General features: G+C 48.3%; 1 long non-coding RNA gene across 1 annotated transcript; it reads right to left on the bottom strand.

Moving 5' to 3' along the window:
* Positions 1-1,241: 1,241 nt before the first annotated feature.
* Positions 1,242-9,020, bottom strand: LOC134485184 (uncharacterized). The gene is made up of 2 exons (XR_010063171.1): positions 7,210-9,020; positions 1,242-1,865 (listed from the first exon to the last, which is right to left on the bottom strand). It is a non-coding gene; the product is annotated as an uncharacterized LOC134485184 (long non-coding RNA).
* Positions 9,021-18,829: the final 9,809 nt, after the last annotated feature.

Here is an 18,829-nt window from a genome sequence, read left to right as displayed (position 1 = left end):
CCATCCCCAGGTCAATGTCGGGAACCTATTCTGGCATGGATTCAGTAGCCTTACTGCATTGCGGGATCGCAGCTCTACCACTCTGTGGCCTCAAACAAACTGCCACTCAGGAAGTAGCAAGTTTGAGGTGGAGTGGGGTGGGAGTGGGGGTCAGTGCAGCCATGTGTGAAGGGACCTGACTCCTGGTTCCTCTTCTGTCTTGTTCCAGTGACATCAAGGCGAGGGGACTTGCCAATACCTGTGGAGGACAAGTGCTGGAAAACATTGTCACCTCCTTCTGGGGCAGATGAGGGGACTGGGCTTAAGCCCAACTGGCCAGCATGAGGACTCTGGATGGAGGGAGTCAAGCAGCTTCCCAAGAGCCAGAGGACAGGGCATGTGAGGTAGTGCCCAGGCAGGTGACAGTTGTTGCTTAGGTCGCTTACTCATTGACTAAATGTGGTGCTGAGTCAGCTAAGTGCCAGACTCTAGCTCAGGCTGCACCTGGGTGACTAAGGCCCAGTCTCGACTCCAGGGGCCCATGGTCACATTGATGGAGCAGGCCTGCCTGTTAACTGAAATTTGAGAGTGCAGTGGGAAGCTGATCCAGGGGAAGGACAGAGTGCTACCGGAGGCTTCGTGGAGGATGCAGCATGCTGCCCGGGTCAAGCATGTTACAGCTACGTGCACCACTGCCTCACGTTTAAAGATACTTCATCTTCCAGACTTTTCATTTCCCAATTTTCATGTGACCGACCCAGAATGTGGAGTCAGATCACCTAAGAGGGTCAGGCTTGCCTTACAGTTTCTGACTAGATTCCTTAGAAGGGCCCAGACCTTCACCAACCTCAAGATATAATCGGAGAGGTTTATAGTTGTCCCTCCACAGTGTGGTTTCACGATTAAACCAATGACCTGTGGGCTCCAAGGATGACTTACTTAGTGAAGTATTTGCCTTACAAGTACAATGACTGCAATTTCAGTCCCTGAAGCCACATAAAATTGTGGGGTTTGGTGGCAAGCATTTGTGAATCCCAGATGTTGGAGGCAGGTGGAGCCCAGTGGATCCATGGTAACCAGCCGGTATAGCCTAATCGGTGAGCTCCAGGCCAGTGAGAGACCCTACCTCACAGTAGGTGAATGGATGTCACTACTCAGGGACACTCAAGGTTGTCCTCACACGCATGAGCACTCACAGACACCCACCCACATACCAATTAACTAGTGATGATCCAGGAGAAGGCAGGATGGAAGCCACAGGCTTTTTATAACCTAAGGCATCACTTTTATAACACATGTGTTCTATTCATAAGAAGCGAGTCACAGGGCCAGCCCATCCTCCAGGGCCTGAGTTACTGAAGGCAGGGACTGTGCTGGGGGCAGGTTAAACATCTGCTGACTGCTTAGAACAGGCTGGTGTCTATAGAGTGTAACCCCAGTGAACTCAGGCACCTGGACAGAGCAAGGTGGAGAGAACTGACAGAAAAGAAAGCGACCATTGCGTAGAACACCTGACTTTTCATATTGCTTATGCCTAACACCCGGGGCTGTGGCCTTCATCAGCAGACAAGGCTTGCTTTCACACTCCCAGAGTTCCCTGGGAGGAAGGTCCTGCTTTAGGTCTACGTTATGGATAAAGAAACTGAGACACCGAGGACACTGGGCAGGTGGTAGAGTGAGTTTCCAGTTTCCATAGCCACAGGCCTCAGTCCATGGCCACATTTGGAGCCAGAGTCACAAGCAGATGTTTCATCACTTCTGTGGGAGGTTTGGAGTCATCCCTGACTCAGCATCTCTTGTGTCGAGCAGCACGGAAGCCAGGCAGTTCCAAGGTCATCTCTAGGCCAACGATGCTGATTTATCTGTTTGTTTGTTTGTTTTTTTTCCTGTCAGGGAACAGTGATAACATTTTTTCAAGGCCACCAGGATGAGGGGTACACACTCTGTGTCAGCAAACACAGGAAAGTGTCAGGCTCAGCCAGGGACATCCTGTTTGGCCCAGATTACATCCTACAATCCTGGTCCTGTAGAGGAGGAGGCTTCCTGAACAACTACCTCAGGCATACACACACATTCTGGCTTGGGGGGAAGGGGTTGTATGTCTGTGCAGGAAATCATTGGCCATGCCATTCATGTAGCCCTGAGTTCAGCCTGTGCTTCCTACAGAAACCCCTACACTCCCAAACCCATCCATCCTGTGCTTATTGAAGTCACAGAGAGGGAGGCTAGGCAATTTGAACAGTAAGTGTCAAGTCACCCGGGGCCATGTGTCATCTATCACAAGGGCACTGATTTCTGCACTCTATGGCATGATTTCTTCCCTGGCATGATGTGAGCAAGGAAGACTGGTTCCTGGGGGGCGGGGATAGGCATGATGCTGGGAGTTGAGCCTTAGTATACTTCTGGATGTGTAGCAGTCAGTACAGGTTCATGTGACCCAGCCTGACCCCAGATGAACAAAGACAGGATACCTAACCTTCCCCAAACCTCAGTTTCCTCAGCTGTGAAATGGGTGTAATTGTTCCTTCCTTCTCAGAGTTGGGATGAAAGTTGGTGTGAATGTGCAGATTGGGGCTTTAGGGCAGAGGTTACACAACAGTGTCCATGTAATGACAGGGAATGGCTGCCACTGGTGTCCTTTTACCAAAGTGAGGCTCGAGGTTTTTAGCCACACAGTGAGATGGATGGTCCTGGCCCTCAGCTTGGCTGTGATAAAAAGCCCTCCTGGGTCTCAGCATAGCACAGGAAGCTGCCACTGGCCCTGTCTTGCTATGCATCCTTGGGCTAGTCCCTTCCTTCTCTGTTTTCCCACTTGTGAAATGGCCAGACTGACCTGCATGTGCTGGAAGTCCTCCCCAGCTCAGCCCTCTCCAGAGCTGTGACTGCAGGAAGTTCTGGAACTCTGAAATGACCTAGTTACTCAATGGTCAGTGTGAAAGGGGACTGGTGCACTTGGGGACGTGTCAGGATAATTGGACAGGCTGACAGGGTACGAGAAGGACATGTCAGTGTATTCTGGGGACATGCTGGCTGGGACTTGGAGAAAGATTGTCAGGATGCCTGGAGGTTAGACTGTCTGGGGATGGGGGGACATCAGGCTGCTGATTGAGGGCATGTGGCTGACAACTGGGGACAGTGTGGCTGCCCTCTGGTTCTACCCAGCCCACAGTGATTTCAGATCCAAGCAGCTTCTCTTCCCTGCTTCTCCTTCCTGACTCATACATCTGTAAGGTGGCGTGGGACTGTCCTCCTGTAAGCTCTCTATTGTCCATTTATGATTGCAGTTGCACTGGTCAGAAATGCTGCAACCAATGTTTCTCGCTGGCATTAACAAAATGGACACCAGCAGACCCCAAGTATCCTGATACCTTGTCCCCAAGTGCCCCATCTCCACCTATTCCTTCAAGGGGAACAGTAACAGAAAGCCCTTTTGAGAGAGAGAGAGAGATCCAGCAGAGAGCTGGCCCGAGGCTGGCAGTCTTTAGCCTGTCCGAGCCCCCAGTTGCCTGGTCAGCAGAGACCAGAGCCTGCTGTCTCCACCCACTCAGCATGCTGTGGCTGCACATTTACTTTCCAAGTTCGGCCTCACAGTAAACAGTAGGCACCAGATTTCTTTCCATGCTCTGTCCAGCTCTCAAGCCAGATGTTTTCCTCTAGTGTGTCCTCCCTCCCTGCAGACAGGGTAAAGTTTTGAACTGGAGAAGGGGAGTCCATGCTTCTGGTCATTAAAGGGAACGAGTTGCCTGTTTACTCAAAAACTGCTTTTCTGATTGGACAGTGGGATGGGGTAGGGTGGGGGATCGACCCTCAAGGTATCCATCCAGATCGAAGAACAGGAGAAGCAGGCTGTGGAGAGGCTCCTGGACCTGAGAGGGTGGGGACAAACTGAGGCAGGACTTGGGTGAAGTGCCCTAGGGAAGGAAGCCTGCAGGGCAACTAAAAGAGTCTTTAGAAGGAGAAAGGGGCTCTTTGCCGGGTGGCATCCCCTGAGCTGCAGGATGTATGTGTGTTGGGGAGGGGTGGAACTGGGCTCTGGGTGCACAGTGAGAGATGAGGCCAGGTGGAGCCCGAGGCACAGACAGGGCTTGGGTACCAGTTTCAACACCAGAGCTTTTTGTACACAGGGATGAGGGCATGTGAAAGGTCTGAGCTGGGTGCTGACCATCAGATGCCTGCACGGGAAAGATTCAGGACCACCAGTAGGAGTGGTGGTGACAGGCAAGATGGGGCAGGGTCAGGGAAGACGGAATACATGTAAGGACTGCTACTGAGGATAACATGATTGACCCAATAAAAACATATATTACCCTGGGAATATATGGTAGGGGCAGAGTTCAAGGCCCCAGACACAGTGGGACTCAGAGCTAGGGCTCCATGTTCTTGTCAGATGGCAGAGATAGTCTTAAAGAGATGGGTTCTGGGCAGGTATGAGGACAAGACCTGGGAATTAGTTATATGCATGTGTGCGTGTGCCTGGTGCGTGCGTGTGTGTGTGTGTCTGTGTGTGTGTGTGTGTGTGTGTGTGTGTGTGTGTCTGTGTGTGTGTCTGTGTGTGTGTCTGAAGGCTGTACAGGGATAATGGCAGCTGCTCACTGCCTGATTCTCCTCTGGTGATCCTCCCTTTTGCTGAGCACAGCACTGTGTAATTTAGTCCCCATCTTCCCATTTTACAGGTGAGAAGTTGGCCTTCAGAAAGAGAGCCCAGCGCTCACAGGAGCCGGGCTACAGCAGGCAGCAAGATGGCCCGAGGTCCAACAGACAGATTCACAGGGTTATGGGTATCCCTGGCACCCAGCTGGTCTAGCGTATGGAGCTCTGGGCCTTTTAGTGGCCATGCTACTCACTGGGAAAACTTGCTCTTAACTTGGGTGCCTTTTAGACCCTTCTCCGGCTGCTCCAAGTGAGGGGTGTTGTTAGATTATGAGAGGCACTTGTTGAGGATGTTTACCTAGTGTTGGTCCCCAGGGATCCTTTCTGTCCCTCATCTCTCTACTGTAACGAACACCAGTGGCTCCCCTTTTCCCTAACTCTAGATGACAGATTCCCATAAACTTTGTCATTCTCTTACTTTTCATTTGGCCACTTCTCACTGCTGTCCTTAAAATATTTAGTCATTTTTAGTTTAAAAAAAAAAAGATGCGTGTAAGCTGTTTTCTTTTTCTTTTCTCCTTTTTTTTTTTGAAGAAAAACATTTTATTTGCTTAGAGCAAGCTTTGATTTACTGAAAAATTGAGAAGATCTAGAGAGAATCTGTAGAAACTTTTTAGATTTTTTCCCCTCTGATTGAAGTACTAGGGTTTTGGGGTTTTGGGGAGACTGCATGCATAATCTAGTGTGCATGAAAAACCCTGAGTTGAGTTCCCGGCACAGAATAAAACTGGTGTGGCGGTGTGAGCCTGTCTAGTACTGGGGAGGGAGAGGCAGGAGGATCAGAAGTTCAGGGTCAAAGGCTGAGGATATAGCTCAGTGGTAGGGTGCTTGCCTAGCATGCTCAAGGTCCTGGGTTCAGGACCCAGTACTGCCAATAAAGAAGTTCAGGGCCATATTTGACTACTTAGTCCAAGGCTTCCTGGGATACCTGAGAGTGTGTCCTTAAAAAACAAAACAAAACAAAACAAAAATCGTGTTAATTGGGAAGGAGGTTGACATTGCATAGACTTCAGTAATGGGCCAGCTTCAAACTTCAAAATGTCAGAAGCAGCCGATTTCCACATAACCTAAGTTGGGAAGTTGCAAGTCAGTGTGGTGTTCGTTGGAGTTCAGTGGAGTGGGTTTTCATTACTGTTCTTCCTGCAATGACAAATACTTCACAAGAAGCAGCTTCAAGGAGGAAGCGCTTACTTTAGCTCCCAGTTCAAGGGGACACAGTTCACCATGGAGGACTATACTATGTGGGTATGTGTCTACAGTCAGGCAGCAGAGAGCAACCAAGGATGCGGCTCAGCTCACTTTCTCTCTCTTTGGAGTCCAGGGCCCAACCCCATGGAATGCTGTTACCTAAGTTTAGGGTGGATCTTCCCACCTCAGTTGACCTAATCTAAAACATCCTTCATAGACATGCCCAGAGCTTCGTCTCCAGATCTGTCAAGTTAACATCAACATTAACCGTCGCAAGGAATTATAAAGCACCGGAATGGAAGAAAATTAGGTCACAAAGATAAAGATGGATGGCAGCAATCTAACTTTGGATTAAAATAAGAGGAAATCTAGATTTTTTTCTTTGCTCAGTATGTAGGGCATGTGAGAACATTGCCCCAGTATTTGGAGGGAATTTCAGGTCAACAGAGCAGCCTAGGTCTCTGCTGGCAGAGAGACCACCCTCAGGGAATACAGATAGAGGAAGGGAATCTCCAGGTCTGACCGTGATTCAAGATGACTTGTGCTGGTTGTACCTGCAGAAGACGTCCTGGGTAGGGGGTGTGCCCCAGGTGTCACAGCTAAAGCCTGATTGTAGGGAAGACCTCAGAAGCCAGGGCTAGACAGAGTCACGGGCTCCAGGGGAGAGACCCTGAACTTGGCTATGTGAGAACTGTGGGCATCAGAGAGGACAGTCAGACCGGGCCAGTGACTTCTCTGAGCACTCAGTCAGCTGAACAGACTGTGCCTCAGCCCTATCCACCTTTCCATGCTTGCCCACAAACACTCATGGTTTCTAAGTAGCTTTTTTTCAGTTACAAAAACAGTGTGTGCTTATAAAGGAAAAAAGTATAAACGCATAAAGTAGAGAAAAGGAACAAACATCTTCTGAGTTTTCACTACGCAGGGCTGCAGTCTCATTCCAGCGTCTTCCATACATGAGTGCCTGTTGTTTAAACTTAGGTCTCTTTCAGTGCAGCGTCCCACTCTAAACCTTTTCATATGAATGCACACTATATTGGATGACTGAAAACCATCTATCTGTTCATCCACAAATCCATGCACCCACTCAATCATTTAATCTATCCATCATCTGTCTGTGTGTCTGTCATCATCATCATCATCATCGCTGTCATCATGGTCGTCATCACCACCACCACCACCACCACCACCACCACCACCACCACCACCACCACCACCATCACCACCACCACCACCACCATCATCATCATCATCATCACCACCATCATCATCATCATCATCATAATCAATCCCACCTCTACTTTGTACACACACATACATATCTGTTTCAATGACTGGTGATTTTACCTATTTCTAAAGATTTCACTCTTACACCATTAGAAACTATCTTACCAGGAGTATCTCAGCGTATAAAGCTTTGTTAGTACTCAAATTGTTTCCCTCCAAGGCCTCCTTTCAGCTTGCTTTTCACCATCTTCTTTCCCATCGAGCCTCTTCCCTACCCTCACAAGCATCAAGCAGACTAATTTTTACCCATCTCAGCTGATTTCCAATGATCTACTGGAGGCTGTCAGCAGTATCCTCACTAACAAAGGAGCGTTGTGATGATAGTGGGTCCTGGCATAGTGCCACCTCTCATTGTGCTGTCTCAGGCTACTCAGGATCATCACCCTGTTAGCAATCCTCTGCATGGGAGCCAGGCCTCTGGGCAGCTGAGGAAATGATGCTCTGAGGTGGATGGAGCTGAGGGCAAAAGACTGAAAAGACAAAGATCAGCTGAGCTTAAGTGAAGCCCTTCTTAGTAAGGGGGCAGCCATGAGGTGTTAGGTGCAGAGGAGGGCTAATGTTGACCACATAGTAGCTATGACGCTCATCTTTTGCTCAGGAGCCTGTAGAGATTTGTCGGTCTTAGGTAAGCTAGTCCCACGGAACCAGGAGACCAATTGTGAACGCATTGGGAAGGCAGAGCCCTGTATTGTCTGCACTAGTCAGTCAGTCACTGGCATTTTTGCTGGCCTGGTTAGTGAAACCTTAGAGTTGGCTGAGTGGGGAAGACTCAATGGCTCTTATCCTTTTGCCCCGTCCTTTGCTTTTTTCCTACCTGAGTTGCAGATGAAGTGCCAGGCATTTAATAACCACTCTGGATGTGTTGACTGGTGTGAGAATGAGAGCCAATACCCTAAGGAAAACTGAACAGAAAGACAGACTGTGTCCTTCAAATTGGGTAGTGGAGCTTCTTATTCCTGAACTCCTTGTTATGTTTCCACATAACAATAGTCACGTAAGTGTTTATAATGTACTTCTTCCCTTTTCTGTTATGTGCAATTGACAGCATTCTCATTCTGTATTAGTCAGGATAGATCATGCTAGCCTCTATAACAAACATTCTCCAAGTACTGAGAGATAAACACAATACATGTATGTTCTCACTCACATTCACTCTATCACAGGTTAGAAGACGACACATCATCTAGGCTCTTCCAGCTTATAAGGTTACCTTTTACAACATATGGGCTCTAGGGTTGCCATAACAATCATGCCCATGAGTTGGTGGGCAATCCTGAAAGCAGTATCCATCCCTTTTGCTTAATATCTCTTTGTTTAATACCCAGGCTTATGACCTTACACTAACTGCAAGTTGTGGCTTTTCTGGTTGCCCAGGAGGAAATACATGACTGACTCAGTATCTAATCTCTGTTGCGGTCATTTCAAGAGCCTCTTGAAATCTTTCTGGGTCATGAGGGAGGCAGGATTTAATTCAGCCAGCCTTGACTCTGGTGAGCCTTAATAGTGGCTAATATTCTACCATTTTGGTCTATGAAAATGGCTATTCCACCTGGTCCTTCTGTGATGCTTCGGATGGGAGAGGCCGTCTTCTTTCTTGATCAAGGGTTCCAAGGTGCTGTGAAATTGGCTTGCTTCTACAAAGCTTACAGTCTCAGCAAAAAGAACTTGGATCCTGGGTTTAAAGGATCCAGGTTGGACTGGAGAGATGGCACAACATATAAGACCACTGCCTGCTCTTCCAGGGGTCTTGAGTTCAATTCCCAGCAACCACCTGGTGGGTCACAACCATCTGTAATGGGATCCAATGCTTTCTTCTGGTGTGTCAATGACAGTCTATTCATATACATAAAATAAATAAATAAAGCCAAAAGGATCCAGGTTCAAATTTTAGCCCTGACTTTCCAAGGTTCAGGAGATAGTTTGATCTGGGTGCCTAGCCAGGGACTGGTCTCATGGCTTCCCACCTTCACTGTCAGCTTTTGTTCTATAACTGGGCCTGTTCTGTACCTATGCTGTATCTATGTATCTATGCTGAATCTATGTATCTATGTATGTTGTATCTATGCTGTATCTGTGTATCTGTGCTGTATCTATGTATGTTGTATCTATGCTGTATCCATGTATCTATGATGTATCTATGATGTATCTATGTATGTATGCTGTATCTATGTATCTATGCTGTATCTATGCATGGGGCCACAGAGTGTCAGGTTGGGGCTAGAGGAGCAGAAGAAGTTATCACATTGGGTCTAGGATGCAAGGAGGAGCTCAGAAGGCTGAAAAAATGAGGGTAGCAAGTAGTGGACCCTGAGCTAGCATCCTTAGAGAAAGAGTATGACAGAGGACACAGTCACATTTGCCATTTCCCCAGGTGTCCCAGTCCTAGCACAACAAGACTTCAGTATCCAAATGGCCTATGCCAGTGATGACAGTGCCTACCAGGCATTGGATAAGGTGATGAGTTAGATTTGGGATCCAGGGATAGTGACTGACTGGTACATGCTGTTCTCAAGGCAGAGGTAGGAGTTTCCCAAGGGGTGAGTAGAAATAGGACTTGCCCTTTAAGACCCATAGTGAGAGCTAGAACCCCCAACCTCACCCCCATCCCATCCTTCTGGCTAAATTCCATTGACCAGAGCAAGTCATGCAACCCTGGCCAGGATGGATGTGGGACAGAGCAGGAGTGGATGATGAATGGTGATCCATCCAATTAACTGTCGAGTTTAAGAGTGAATGTCATCCAGGGCCAGAGGGAGCACCCACACCAAAGTACTTCTCTCTCTTTTTAAAAAAGATTTATTACACACACACACACACACACACACACACACACACAAACACACACACACACACAAACACACACACACAGAGGGAGAGAGAGAGAGAGAGAGAGAGAGAGAGAGAGAGAGAGAGAGAGAGCTGTCTTCAGATATACCAGATCAAGGCACCAGATCCCATTACAGACAGTTGTGAGCCACCATATGGTTGCTAGGAATTGAACTCAGGACCTCTGGAAGAGCAGTCAGTGCTCTTAACTGCTGAGCCATCTCTCCAGCCCCTGAGTACTTCTCTTTAAGGGCTGAATCTGGCAGTTTTACAGAGATGCCCTAGAGCCCTGACTTTGTAGAAAGGTTTTACTCCAACTTGAGCTCTCTGACCTCTACCAGCCACTGAGCTGCTGAAGTCAGTTCCACAGCCCACTTGGACAGTCCCCTCTTGGGAGGTGGGGGATGGAGAGGTCAGTGGTTTGTCCTGGTCTGTGAAGTCTCTGGGCTGAGCTGGGAGTTGAGTGCTTTGTGCCCACAGTTCTGTGTTTACCTCACATAAACTGAGACCTGGAAGTGGAGGGGCAGGAGACTGAATCACTCACAAACAGCAAAGAGAGCTTAGGGCAGCAGTTCTCAACCTGTGGGACTATACCTCTTTGGGAGTCAAGTATCAGATATCCTGCATATCAGATATTTACATTATAATTCATAACAATAACACAATTACAACTATGAAATAGCAATGAAATAATTTTATGATTGGGGTCACCGCAACATGAGGAACTGTATTATAGGGTCACAGCATTAGGAAGATGGAGAACCATTAGCTTAGATAAGAGAATGTTACTGGGGCCCTGGGATTCCTTGGCCACTTCTAGGATATACAATTGGTGGTGAGGTTTGTAGGCTTGGCAACACTCACCCTCTGGAGTATTTAACAAGTTCTCTAAAACAGCCAGCACTAGCCCAGAGCTGGGGCAAATGGGGAGTCTTGCTGGGCAAGTGGGTCCTCTTCTTCCTTGTTCCTTTTTAATTAAAATAAAAATTACATTTACATATTATTTGTTCTCATTCTACCTGTCTTCTGTATGTCTGGGTGCATAAACACATATGCGCCATAGCGTGTGGACGTAAAGGCCAGAAGACAACCTGAAGGAGTGGATTCTCTTCCTCCACCATGGGAAGCCTGAGAATTGATCTCAGGTCATCAGACTTGGCGGCAAGTGCTCTTAACCACTGATCCATCCCATCTGTCAGAAATGTGTCATTCTGAAGATGTCCCCCTGGTCCACTGAGAAGCATGAGATAGCAAAACTATTACTGGGCCACCGGGTTTCCTCCCGTGGTAAGTTCAGCCCTGTCATGGGCTGTCTCAGCATGCTAAGGTGACAGACTCTTAATTCCACAAGCTATTACTGTAAAGGCTGACAGGAACCTGAAATGACCCAGTCCCACCTCTTCCTCTGTGGGACCACTTGTGGTTCACAGCATTGATCTCCTTAGGATCGATGGTTCCTGCGTGGAGCTCTGGCTTGCATGGCCTGCAGATTCCTGGGTGAACTTTGGGCAGCCAGCTGTGCCTGCCACTCCTTGAAATGACCTTGGAGAGTGATGTCTCTGGGCCTCTAAGCAGGACATTTATATTCATGAGGAAGCTGGCTAACGCAGTCCTTTGGGGCTATAAAAAGGTCCTTGCACGAGGCTAATGTGACTCAGAAATCAATACGCTGGAAGGGCTAAGTGTTAGAGAGCAAGGTGCTGTTTATTTCAAGTCTGCCTCCAAAATTAGATAAATTAATGTAATGAATTTTCTCAGTTCATTTCCATACATCACTAATTTGATTTTGGAGGGGGCATGCTAAAAAAGACAGTAGGGTGGAGGTGCAGGGTCTCACCCATTTTCTAATGTGTGGGCTTGTAGCTGTGGGTGCTGCGCTCTTCAGAACCAATTAAATGTCTTCAGCCTGCACGCAAATGAGCCAAGGGCCCAAGGAAGAGTACAAGTGACATGTGAATTCTGGGGACACGCTGTGCTTCTAGTGGCATCTGACCCTTAGACAGTCTGTCCTCTTCAAATAAGTAACACATGTATGAGGCTGGAGTCCAGGGACTGTCCACAGCTCACAGGGACATTGGGAGGAGGCCATACTCAGGCAGGAAGTTGCTCTGGGGACACATTTTCTTCTCCCTGCCCTGAGGGGCATACTGTTAGCTCTGGGTGAGCCAACTACAAAATCTGGGGATGTCGACAGAGAAGTGACCCGCTGCCATCTAACTTCATGCTGTGTTAGACCCATGGCCTGATCCAGGCCACGTGATGCTGAATGGCTAAAATACTTCACTGCTTTGAGTGTACCACAGACACAGACGGGGACTGAGGTGCTCAGCATACCGTGGAAAGAGCAGAGCTGTGACTAATTCCCTGGCACTCTCTGCCGGCCAAGGTGAATGCTCAACAGCTCTCCACTTCATGAAGAAGCCCGGAAGATAGGCTAGCAGCACTCAGTAGGACCTCATTCCTGGGGCCTGGGCTGAGCCTACCCCACCATGGCGAAAGGTGACCGACCTCTGGAATGAGGTGTGAAGAATACTCGTTCAGCTGATTTAGGGAGATGGGTCTGTTGGAGGTGAGCATAGGTGTTAACGTGCATATACATACATGCATGTATGTGCAATGTGGTGTGTGAATAGGCATGTGTTGGTGGAGGACTTAAAGCATTGGAAACAAAGGTGAATTAGGAGATAGAAGAAATAAAAGAAAAAAAAAGAAAGAGCAACAAGCAAACAAACAACAAACCCCCACTGGATTCCCTAATTCTCCAACCAATTGGGGTGGAATTTTATGGACGTTTATGTTCTTGAGGGTTAATGGGAAAGGTGTTTTCTCCAGACCCTCCCCAGCCCTCTCAAATCTAGAACTTCTTCTCATCTGTATATCCAATGTGATATCTACAACTTGAGTGACACCCCTTCAGATACAGTGTCAACCTGAGTTATCTGCACCAGGCTGTCCTGAAACATGAATGTAGGCACAGCAAACAGGTCCCCTGACTGAGTCTTGGCTCTGCTTATTAGCCCAGAATGGTGCTTTCTGTAAGTCTGCAACAAACATTAGGTGTTGCAAAGTTCTATTAACATGTGACCCTGCTTCTGTGTCTCTAAGAGAAGTGTCAGGCATGGCTGGCCTATCAGGATGAGTGTAGGGGATTTTAACACTGATGCCAGGTGAGGATCAACCAGGATGTACAGCAGTGGAGGGACGATATCTTTGAGGCCTTTCTAGTGGTGTCCCAGGGAGTCACCCAATGCATCCTGGGCTACCTTGTCTCTGGCCTTAGGTTGACCAGAGTATCTAAATACCTGAACTTCTCTGTTTCCCATCACCTGCCTGAACACCTGTTGAGCCCAGTCTCGATTATCCATGCCTCCTGAAAGTGCCCTGACTCTTAGGAGCTTTCCCTTGAACCCACACAGAGGAGATCTATTCATTTTTGCTTTTCTGGGCATCCCGGACCTGGGCTCAGGTCTCTCATTAGGCTGTGAGTAGCTTAGGACTCTGGGTCTGCAACTCAGGTAGGCTGGAAGGATAAACTGATACACTGGTAACCCTGCACATCATGGACACATACACACACACACACACACACACACACACACACACACACACACACACACACACACACAGAGCTGGTCTGGAACTCACTCTGTAGACCAGGCTAACTGCAACAATCTTCTTGCCTTCGCCTCCAAGTGCTAGGGTTAGAGGCATGACCCACCTTGCCCAATGCTGTATCATAGACACCCAGCCATGCATTATTCCTTAGACTGAGCTCTGGAGAAGTTAGCTCTGCTTCCCTGAATCCTGTTTGTTTGTTTGTTCTGGGGTCTTTTGAGACAAGGTCTCATAAACGTAGGCTGACCTTGGATCTTGATTCTTCTGCCTCTATTTCCTCAGTGCTGGGATTAGAGGTGTGAACCTCTCTCTACCTCAGGCTCCTTTGTCTCTGATGTCCCCACATCCTCTGATAGAGACAAGGGTGGAGTGACACTCTTGGACTCAGGGATGGAGGAGGGGTTTGAGTCACTGCTCCGCCTGGATATCCCTCCCAGGAGCAGAAACTTTGAGGGACAGACAGACAGAAGTAACCACACCAATTGCCCAATCGGATGTGTGTCAGCTCCGGAAACCACACCACCGAGGGGACTGTGTGTCTGAAATTCCTGAAGGAAACCAGAGATTGTTTGACAAAAATACCCCTTCAAAAATAGCAGCTGCTTTTGTTTATCTTCCTAAAGGCTGTGGAGTGCAGCTTCCTGCGTTGGGAAGACAAGTATCCCAGTAGCATAGGGGAGAGCAGGGAGGGCGTGGGGCCATTTCATCTTCCATGGTACTCCTGGAAGTCTGGGTGTGGTTGTTGGTTGTCCAGTGTCAGCTTCTAACTTAACAATGACACTTAAAAGGAATCCCTCTTCTATCCATTCAGAGACTCTCACCTGGAAACACAAAAGGAAAACAAGTCTTTAAAACTTTTTTAAATTACATTTTTAGGGGACTAGGGTGATGGGGTTAGATGGGTCAAGGGTTAGGAACACTTGCTGTTCTTGCAGAGGACCTAGGTTCAATTCCCAGTACCCACATGGCAGCCAGCAGCCTTCTGTAATTTCAGGTCCAGGGATCCTGACATCCTCTTCTGGCCTCTGTAGGCACTGCATATCCCTGGTGTGCGTACATACACACAGGCAGTGCACCTATACATTTTTATGTATTTAGTGTGTGCGTGGGGATGGGGGATGGGGATCTGTTGGAGGAGTTGGCCCTCCCTTCTGCTCCGTGGGTCCCAGGGACTGAACTCATGTTGTCAGGCTTAGTGGTAGGCATCACCACATGCTTGAGTCAGCCTGGTGCCTACGAGGGTTTGTTTTTGTTTTTGTTTTTGTTTTTGTGTTAGTGGAGAGATTTTCTTGGCCAAAGATGACTCACCTTGCTTGCCGCTTGATTTGAAAGTGAGAACTTACGGGAGTGGGTGTTGCTGAATTTGAGGGCTCTGCAAGAGGGAATGTTAGTGTTTCCAGCCTTGGGCTTGTCCATCCTTATCCATGTCTCTCCTCCTCTCTCTCCAACTCCCCTCCCCCGCCCCAATCTTCCACTCCGTCCTGTCCCCTCTTTCTGAATATGATAAGGAGAGAAAACAAAACTGCAAACTCAGTCTGCACTGTGACTCCATCGCTTCCCAGCCGAGGAATGGTTGAGGAACACGCACCTTGTGTCCTCCGTCTTCATCCGTAAAAAGGAGTAGCGAGTCCTGACCTTGTCTGAGAGACATTAAGCATGGCCTAGAAAGGAATTTTCACCTCAGGTCTGCCCTGTGGGGTTGTGGTGGAGACCCTGTGATGGAGACTGCAGTGACCTCAGCCAAACCCAGCGCCTGGTGGCTTAGCTGCAGGAGCTGCATAGGCCTCAGATCACAGTAGGAGCTGCAGCCCCACGGGACCTAGGACAGTCCTGCCAAGGCCGGCACCTTGTTATCCCCCCTGCTCTTGGCCTTCTTGGTCTGAGCCCCCTTCAGTACCACGTGGGAGCCAGGCTCCAGCTAAAGGTAGAGTCCTTGGTCAGCAGAGATGTTGACGTTGCTGGGTTTTGTTTTTGTTTTTTTGTTTTCTGTGTGTGTGTGAGTGTGTGTGTGTGAGTGTGTGTGTGTTTGTGTGTGTGTTTGTGTGTGTGTTTGTGTGTGTGTGAGTGTGTGTGTGAGTGTGTGTGTGTTTGTGTGTGTGTTTGTGTGTGTGAGTGTGTTTGTGTGTGTGAGTGTGTTTGTGTGTGTGAGTGTGTTTGTGTGTGTGAGTGTGTTTGTGTGTGTGTTTGTGTGTGTGAGTGTGTGAGTGTGTGAGTGTGTGTTTGTGTGTGTTTGTGTGTGTGCGTGAGTGTGAGTGTGTGTGTCTGTGTGTGAGTGTGTGTTTGTGTGTGTGTGCGTGAGTGTGAGTGTGTGTGTGCGTGAGTGTGTGAGTGTGTTTGTGTGTGTGTGCGTGCGCGCACACTTGCGCCTTCCAAAAGTTCTGCCATGCACCACACCTTTTTTTTGTTTTGTTTTGTTTTTGTTTTTTGTGGTTAGAAAAACAAAAATAATAAATGGCATTTGGAAAGGAAAGTAGCTTTTGTTTGGCGTTTCCTTGCTGGTCTTATTTGGCATTGTGATGGACATGGAGCAGGCTGGGAGGGCTGTTTAGAGGGCTGACAGAAGACAAAAGAGCCTCTCTTACCCCACAAGAACACCCTGGGGGCCAAGCGGTGGGAATAAAGTATCTTAGTATGGCCCCAGCAGGGGCACAGTGAGGGATGTACTTGGTGGTCTACCAAGTACACCAGCCTTACCACTATCTGCCCCTAGGTGTTTTGTGAGCCACCCCCTCTTCCTCTTAGGGCACTGTCCCCCCTGCCTCATCCCTTGGTCACCCACTGCCACATTTTGACCCAACTCTTATGCCCCTGTGGACACTGTGACCCAAAAGATGCTTTGAACGGGAGCATTTCAGTCAGCATTATCTAACAGGATGGATTTCCATCTAGAGAGCAACAGAATTCCAGTGGGAGCCCTGTTAAGCTGGCCTGATCCCAGTATCAATTTTCCATACGGCACAGTTAAACCATCTCCAATGTTTCCATTTCCATTTTGCTGAAAATCTTATCGTGGAGACCAATTCTTTTGCATTTAGGATCTTATGACGGAGCTTGGCAGCATAAAGCGGCTTTTCCGCTATCAGGTTTTCCTAATCACAGCTCCTGCCATCTTGAGCTGCCCCAGCTTCCCACCAGGGAGACTTTTCTGGGTTATGTGTATGCTCCTTTTTAGAGGGTCCAGGGAGGGAATATGAGACCCAGAAGGTGACCCAAGGGCCTCGATGCAGAAATAGCTAGACCCTAGAGCTTTCTAGGGGAGGGGTACCCATTTTATTCCCTGTGCAGAGCCTACAAGAAAGACGTGGAAGGATTTACCTCTGATTTCATCCTGGGGCAGAAGTAGCTGTGTTCTCCTGGCTGAAGAGAAATCAGGACTTCAGTGTCAACTATTGGCCACTGGATGATCAAATGGCACAGTCTGAGCGAAAAACTGTCTCCTCCCTTAGTGCCAAGTGGAGGCTTGTCCTAGAGCAATGGAGGCCATGAGTGGCCACCAGGGAGGGGACAAGGAATAGAAGGTGAGACTGGGTATCTGTTACCGTTTTTCATTGAACAAACAGAGCTTGTCCAGTAGGGGCAGTGCCAGTGGTAGTAGTAGTAGTAGTAGTAGTAGTAGTAGTAGTAGTAGTAGTAGCAGCAGCAGCAGCAGCAGAAGTGTGTGTGTGTGTGTGTGTGTGTGTGTGTGTGTGTGTGTATGTGAAGGACCAGAGCAAAATGAAGGACCAATAGGCCCAGAGACATTCATCATTTGGACCCTGAATCCGCTGTACCTGAGATATTGCTTCAGGTGGCTCTTTCACAACTAGGTGATCATCCCACCCTTAGCTAATGGATTTCTGAGAGATGCTGTCATTTACGACCAAACACACCCTCCTAAATGCTTCATCTCTTTGTCTCCAGGGTTAAACACATGGCCATCTCATGTACTGATGTCCCCAAATGTCCCCAAATGACTTGAGGGACTCTCCTTTTCTCTTCCCTGATACCTATTCTGTTGAGGGCTGACCCAGTAGGAGTTCCATTTCCAGTCCCTTCCACAGGTGTCTGTTAAGTGTCCAGTGTATTGGAGAATGGGTAGGGAGGGTGGTGGGCAGGACAGACTTCTTGAGTGTCACTATCCCCAGTTTGCCCATCTGGAGAATAGGTTCATCACACTTATGGAGTCCAGCATACACCTTCTGTGTCATCTCAGTACCCAGCTGGAAACAATGGGCTCCCTAGCAGGCTCCATTAGTTTGGTGAGCAATTCCTGGCACTCTGGAGTCCACAAACTGTTGTGTGGTCTAGACCTTCTGCACCATGCTCTGGGTCACCAGCAGCAAGTCAACCTCTGTGGTGATGTGTGGCTGAAGTGTGTATTGGCATCATCTAGGGCAAGAGTTCTTTGGTCTCAGGTATTCAAGCTTAGAAGTATCTGGAGCACTAAGGACGTCCTGCTGTTTTAAACAAAGAGAGTAAGTAAGACTTGTCTTGGCTGCTAGGGGCCCAAACAATGTACTTTCTTGTGGGTGGAAGAGAGTGGCAGCTACACATGTGAGTTAAGAATCTGCCACAATTATCTGTCACCTGCTACTCTTCTGGTCTGCACACCTCACCTGGATCACACTGGACCTGTCCTGTTCTCATGCAGCACCGTTGGAACGCTACGCAGGAAAGGGCCATCTTCCCACTAAGACCTGTGTCCTGTTGCAGAGAGCATGCTCTAGAGGCGGTGAGCTTGCGTAATGCACGTGGATTTCCTAAGTCGTGATTGGATGCTGTGGAGTAGGGCAGGGGTCAGCGGGGGCTGAGGAGCCTGTCCACAGTTTCCTGAAAAAAAAAATCTGTCTTCATCCTTTGAGTCCTGAGCAGAAGAGTCCTTAGGACTGTGGAGAGCTGGGTTTGTGAGAAAGCCAGAAGCCCTTGAGCTTGGCCCACAGTGATTTTGAAGAGCAGAAGACTTGGGTAGGAAAATGCTGTCTGAGGCGCTGTTGTGCTGTTTGTCAAGTGTGTGACCTTGGACAACTCTTTATCTTTCTGCCCTGGTTAGCATCGAGGATGCCCCTGTTTTCTTTCCACTGTGAGGTTAGTTGGGCCAATATTGTAAAATCCCACCTCCCTCTGGGGCACCCTCAAGCCTTAGTTTTATCAAGTGCTGTTGAATGCTATTTGGAAGTATTCTGTTTTGAGCTCTAGTGAAGTCCACATGAAAACATTTGTTCTCTATGAATGACTAGAACTGTCGAGAAGAGGCCAGTTCCCAGGTCTTCTCCTTCTATTTGACAGCTTTGAACAGGGAACTGTT

The sequence above is a fragment of the Rattus norvegicus genome, chromosome 1 (assembly GCF_036323735.1).
Source record: "Rattus norvegicus strain BN/NHsdMcwi chromosome 1, GRCr8, whole genome shotgun sequence".
Taxonomy (NCBI): Eukaryota; Metazoa; Chordata; class Mammalia; order Rodentia; family Muridae; genus Rattus; species Rattus norvegicus.
This window is presented reverse-complemented; position numbering and strand designations above follow the sequence as displayed.